Raw genomic sequence first — 6,799 nt, forward strand, 5'->3', positions numbered from 1 at the left:
TGTGGATTCAACCGAATCCGATAATGCCTACACCTCATAAAAATTGCTAGTAAATGGATGAGATGATCTGATTGATGTAATGAATGAGCAGGCAAATCATCGAGATAGGGTTGCACAATGTGCTTGATGTCATGAAACGCATAAGACATGGCCCTTTGAAAAGTTGCTCCGGCATTCTTGAGCCCAAAAGGTAATTTGCAATAAGCAAATGTCCCCCATGGAGAAATGAAAGCCGTTTTTGGTTGATCGACAGGTAGAATATTGATTTGATTGTATCCAGAAAAGCCATCCATGAAGGAGAATATTTCGCTGCCAGCACAATCATCAATGATTTGATCGATATAGGGAGTGGGGTAATTGTCCTTTGGACAGGCTCGATTAATGTCACTATAGTCGATACATATTCTTATTGTCCCTTGCTTTTTGTTAACTGGAACAATATTCGATACCCAATCTGTTAACGTGATCAGATAAATGAAACCTACTTTGAGTAATTTTTCAACTTCTGCTTTAATAGCAGCAGCTTTTCTTGGGTGAATCTGACGCAAACGTTGTTGAACAGGTTTAGCATTTGGGTAAGTCTTGATTTCATGAACAACAATCGCAGGATCAATTCCTAGCATTTCCTCATAGGACTAGGTAAACACGTCGCGAAATTCTTCAAATAGGGCCTTATATATTTGAATTTCATCTTCTATACACGAGGCACCTATATGAATGTTCTCAACAATCCTAGGCTTAACCGAAATGTCAATAGGAATAGTTCGAAAGATGTTTCCCAAATTTAACTCTGAATCAGGATGTTTCATTGGATACTGAGGTTCCTTGACATATTCAGTCGTAAAAATTGATGAAAAATCATTTTGAAAATGATCATTCTGGGGTAAAAATGAAGATCTGTGATGGAGATATTCCCATGGTAGATCATCTACACATAGGATTTCACGAATTTGCTCATCAGAGTGAACAAGTTCAGAAAACGTAATTGAATCCGAGTTTGATGTGAAAAATGATTCCTCACGGACCACATTCATTAAGTCAATTTTGGTTAAAGACGAGTCGGTAAACGATTGCACGGCCTCATACACAATTTCATATGGACTCAAAGGCATAACATCACCAAATGAGTCTATCTCAGATTCAGAAGGAACAATCCAAGGATCATCATAAACAATGGTGTCTGACGAAATCATATGAATGGTTGCAAATGAAGACGATGCGTTGATCAGAGGAAAAGGAAAAGTTCCCAGTAAACCGGCATCTTTAACTAGTCCTACTCCAACATCCTTATATGGGATAGTCGTTTTACCGACATGCTGAATACTTTCAGAAGAGGCTGGGTCAGATGAAAAGTAATCCAGCTGGTCTATCGTTACGATCTTTCCATTGTGAGGAAACTTTATAACCAGAAAGATCGATGAAACGAAAGTTGTCATAGCGTAAGACCAACTACGGCCCAAGAGAAGATTGTAATCTAGAGGGGCATCAACCACCTCCACATCTAGATTAACGGTTTTTCCTTCAACCCCTATAGGTAAATCCTATAGAATGCCAAAAGGATGAAACCCACGGCCATCAAAGGCCTTTAGAATTGTCAGGGATTGATTTAGTGAAGGAGAACCAAGCGATCTCCAACATTGTATCGACATAATACACGTTGAGGCTCCCTCATGAATCACAGTCCGATGAATATGACTGTTTTTTACTATCACTGGAATCTGGAAAGCCATTTGATGAGGTAAGCGCGGTGTACTATTTTCTAGATAAAAAATTATTAGGTTCGAGTCCTGAACATCAACAGCTCCTATAGCCGACAAAAGTAATTTACGCTGTGCTGGACATGATTGCAGCACTTCCAAAGCTGACATTGCTGAGGGTGAAACAGCTAAATCCTCAACAATGTTATAGTTCTGAGCCACTCTCTCATGTGGATTGAAAGCTGACTTTCGAAGTATACCCTTGGCGGGTGGTTTGATTACCAAGTCTGGATTAGGTTTCTCGATCTGTAATGGATCGGAACCGGGAGCTGAGGTTGATGGGTTAGAATGAGAAGATTCTGCTTCTTTACCATCAACAGGACTTTTACTACCATAATCATGCGATCGAGTCACAATCCTAACATGGGACATCATCAGTATGGGTTCTTCATTGGCACTCGAGGAAGAACCTATCATCTTACTGTTTTGACTTGGAAACGGATCCTTCAAAATAGCAGGCGTTTCAAAACCTTTGACAATCTTCGTAACCTCTGCATGATGAGGGTAGTCTCTTGTAAAATGTTCTTCGTCACAAATGAGACAAGGATAATGAGGTTTGTGTTTTTCATCATTCGATTCCGATTTTTCAGGTTTCTCTTTTGAATTTTTGTCCGTTTTATTCTTCTTCTTCCCTTTCTTCTTGCCACCGGATTTTGATTTGGCTGTAGATGACTCTACAACGTGAATATCGGTGGAAATCTCCGTGGAAGAATCTCCTGTCGGGGAATCAGGCAAGGTTATGATAGGAGAAGAATTCTTGGAAGACTTCTTCTTACTTTTAGTGTTAATCGTACCAATCATACCATCGGCGGCATGAGACCCTGAAGGAGCTGCAGCGATTTGGTTTTGCTTGGGAAGATCGGGGATTTTCCCGTGTAACGTACCTGACTGAGTATAAACCAAGTCAAGGTACTGTGCTTGAGCAATTACTTGCTCCTTAGTAACAACTCCCGCCTTAGCTACATCTTCAGTGATCTTTGGCAACAAAGATTTTACAAACCATTCAGCCAAGATCTGATCCGGAATAAAAACCTTCACTAAACACTGTCGACGTCTCCATTCATGAATGTGATCTGAAATGTAAGTGGACGTCGATTGCTTTAACAAAGTTAGTAACTCCGTGCCATTTTCATATCTGACTGGCAACTGAAAATGAGTTAAAAATGAGGTAGCTAACTGACTAAAATTATAAAAAGTGCCTCGCAGTAACTCAATGTACCACTTGGTCGCGAGACCAATTAGAGTGCGCTGGAAAAGCCTTAGATGGATTAAATCATCTGAAATGGAGTTAGATGCACACCAGAGGTGATAAGTCATCACACGGTTCGACGGGTCCTCTCTTGATTTGCCTTCGAACTTAGGAATATCACTAGGCAACTTATTCGGCATTGGCGGCCAAAACAGAAGATAATTAATGGGATCATTCGTTAGGCGCGACAAGTCAGGCAAGTCCAAAGTCGCGATAAATGGTAACTGACGATTAGGGTCCTTAAAACTCTTGGTCATGAGACCAGCCCCAGGAGGAGGATATCCAGGATAACTAGGAATCGGAATTGCATTTGGGATATTGTATCCTCCCGGAAAACCAGGATTAACTGGACCGTACTGGAGTTGTTGAGGTTGTTGATATGTGTACCTAGGGTACGGTTGATACTGATAGACTGGCTGCTGCACAGCAGGACCGAATTGGTACTGTCCCTGGTATGGTTGATAAGTAAATTGTGGTTGACTTGTGACAACTGTACTTGAACCAGGTTTTCCTACAGGCATCTGAACCAAAGTTTGAATCGTGGATCTAGACGGAGGTAAAGATGTCTGAGGAGTAGATACAAGAACAGTAGAAATCAGAGCTGTCGATACTCCAGAAGTAGGTGGGGTAGATTGAACAGATGTTGCAGTAGTTGCAGCAGTCGTTTGAGGCGGAGTACGAGGCATACTAGGCCCAGGCTAAGAAACTACCGAAGGTACAGAAGTTTGAATAGAAGACTGGACAGGTTGCTGGGGTGTACCAGAAACTAAGGGTTGTCCAGTTTGAGATGACAACTGTACATTCGGTTACAAGACCTGTTGAGTTTGTGATGGATCCCACACTAAATTCATTGCAAGGTAAGGACCCATAACAGGTTGAGAATATTGAGGACCATAACCGGGTTGAGGGTAGGATTGATAATTCAAAGGTACATTTCCCGTTCCTTGAACATATGATTGACTGGAGGGTGTTTGGAAACCTTGGTTCGAGTACTGACCTTGGGGTTGATACCCTTGAGGCACGTACTGATACTGGGGTTGACCTTGAGGTACATATTGGTACTGGGGTTGACCTTGGGGTACATATTGAGTCTGGGGTTGACCTTGAGGAACATACTGTCCTGTAGGTATGTACTATCCTTGAGGTTGCCCCTCAGGTGCAAATTGGGTACCTTGAGGTTGCCGCCCAGGCGATAACTGGCCACCTTGAGGTTGAGGATTGGGAATAGTACTTGACATCATGAGAATATCTTCTATGCTCAACAGCTTAGTACCATTGCTTCCAGTTAATAACCCTTGTTCAATGGGTTGAGTAGATGCTCCCGAAAAAGTACCAGAAAGTGACTGATACCCAAAGGGAACAGAAGGACCACTGTACAAAAAGGATTCGGGTGATTGAGTAAAAACGGATGACTGTCTTGACATATTTAACGGAGGATAGTAACCTCTAGGTGTTGGGTGATAAGGAACACGAGGTGGTGAAAAACTTAACCCTAGGTTTTCTAAGAAATTAGTCAAAGAAATATACCAAGCACTACTCCTAGGTGGACTGTAAAAAATTGATTCACGCTCCCTTAGTTCAATAGAAGGTTTATTTTCAGGGATAGGGATGCCTACTTCTTCTTCCGGAGTAGCAATTTCTTCGATAGCTATAAGTCTAGAAGGAAGATTTTGGGTAATTGTTCTTTCTACCCTAGGTGAACCAGGATCACTAGAAGCTGGAGAAGCAAACCCCGATGTTGGAGCTGCAACAAATTCACTTTCAGGTTCGGATATTTCAGGTTCCTCACCTATATCGCTAGTAGATGAAAAGCTACCAGTAACTTCGGAAACAGACACTGATTGTGAATTATAATCTGCTACTAAAACTTGAAAATCGGGACGTACCACCAAAGAAGACTCTCCTTCTTTAGGCGACCCAACTATACTGTCTCTAGGAGTTACGAGGACTCTCAACCCTTCAGGCCGGCTCGGTGAAAACTTAGGAGGTTGGTCTCGAAGTCTAGGGGACTTCCTCGGTAATTCAGCCACGGTTAAAAAATTTTAACTACTTCACACATAAACAAAGTAAAATCTCAATGAAAACCATCTAAGCCTCTAAAGAACCAAACAAATTTGAATCACATGCCTAAAGAATCTAGGATATCAAACACACACAAGCATTAACTTTCCGACTGAAAACACTAGTTGGTGATGAAATCCAACGTCGCAGAGTTCAATACAGAAATGGCGGTTGGAACAGTTACCCCGGCAACGTGCTTAATGAATAGACTGGCACAAGTTCCTCCACTTAACCGTCTCAAGTGAAGAGAACCCCCCAGAAAATCCAAGTGAGTCTAGCCGACGTCTGCTCCAGGTACAGTGGGATCTTCCCACCACTGTCACCTTAGGAAGAATCCTAAAGAATATGGTCACTAAGGTTACCAACTAAAACAAATATACCTGGGGGAACAGTCTACGATCCGATATGCACGCAAGGGAAGAGTAGCAAGCTCAATACCCTTGAAGGATCCTTGACATAATCCAAGGTTTACCAACAAGTGACCCCAGGCTCCTCGACAATGGTTAATCCGTGGTTTACCCTCTTTAATACGTGAATATCTGGCGTCGTTCCCAATGAGGAAGGATTGATTCCCACACCGGTTCGGACACGATCTCGTGCTTCTCCTTTAAGAGGAGCTTTACCAGAGCATAAATGCAACAATTGGATTTCTTCCCTACCACAAGATACAACTACTTGTTTGTTTTTACTGTCTTGGAGAGTTATTTACTCTCCTACTCCAAGACACTAGCCTAAGCTATGTTGGTGTATCAGAGCCCTAGAAATAAAATATTACTAGATGAATTTTACTTTAAGTGTAATTTTTATTGGTTTTTGTTTAAGTCAAGAGGTGCGGAGATGAAACTCGTGGTATGAAGACTCGACTCAAAATCACTAAAAATGCACCTAAGATGATTAAATAATCTTTTCCCTTCAATGAACTTCTAGCTAGGAAAGAGTTTGAGAATGCAAATACTTGTAAACACAAATATTTCTTAACAAACAAATTAAAAGAAGAGCTTTTTTCTTTTCCAATGCACTCAAAACAAGACAACTAGTTATTTTCACAAAAATTTCCCTTTTCTTTTGAAAACACTCAATCACTACAAAAACAAACTTTTTCCAAAAGAGATTTTTATTTTTTATTTTTTATAAAACACTCAAAACTATGCAAACGACTAACTTTGAGATCTATAAACTATAAAAAACCTATTTGAAGTCAAAGCTTACAAGATGTCTTTTTTAAGGATGTTCTACTTAGCTAGATGTAAACTAAGGACCAATTTATGCAGAATCATAAATCAGTCAAAAACAACCAATTTTGTTTTCTTTTTAAAAATGAAATCCAAACTTTTAAACACAAGCTTTTCGAAGTTTTGTAAAGAGAAAACAAAAGGTGGATTCCTCAACAAGGGTAGATTTCACAAATGGTCAGACTCATAAGAAGGCTGGTAGAAACCAAGGTGATCTGAGGTTCCTATAGCTTCTAAGCTCAGAGCTACTACAAGACCAAAATGAAAAACAAGCCCAACAAGCAAAACTCCTAGGAATTTCACCTAAAACCCTAACACCAATGGAATCAACCTAAGGAAAGCTTCTGACAGGTTATATGCAGGTCTGGGCAGGGGATAATAACTTCTAAATAAAAACTAAGTTGACTAACAGAGAAAATCTTAGGTTTTCAAAAATTTTGACAGGGTCCGCAGGCCCACAGTTAACACAGGTGTGGTACCGCTCTGTGCTAAAAGAAGAA

Source organism: Pinus tabuliformis, chromosome 5_2 (assembly GCF_031772625.1).
Source record: "Pinus tabuliformis cultivar Carrire ecotype Pingquan chromosome 5_2, CPIR1, whole genome shotgun sequence".
Lineage (NCBI taxonomy): Eukaryota > Viridiplantae > Streptophyta > Pinopsida > Pinales > Pinaceae > Pinus > Pinus tabuliformis.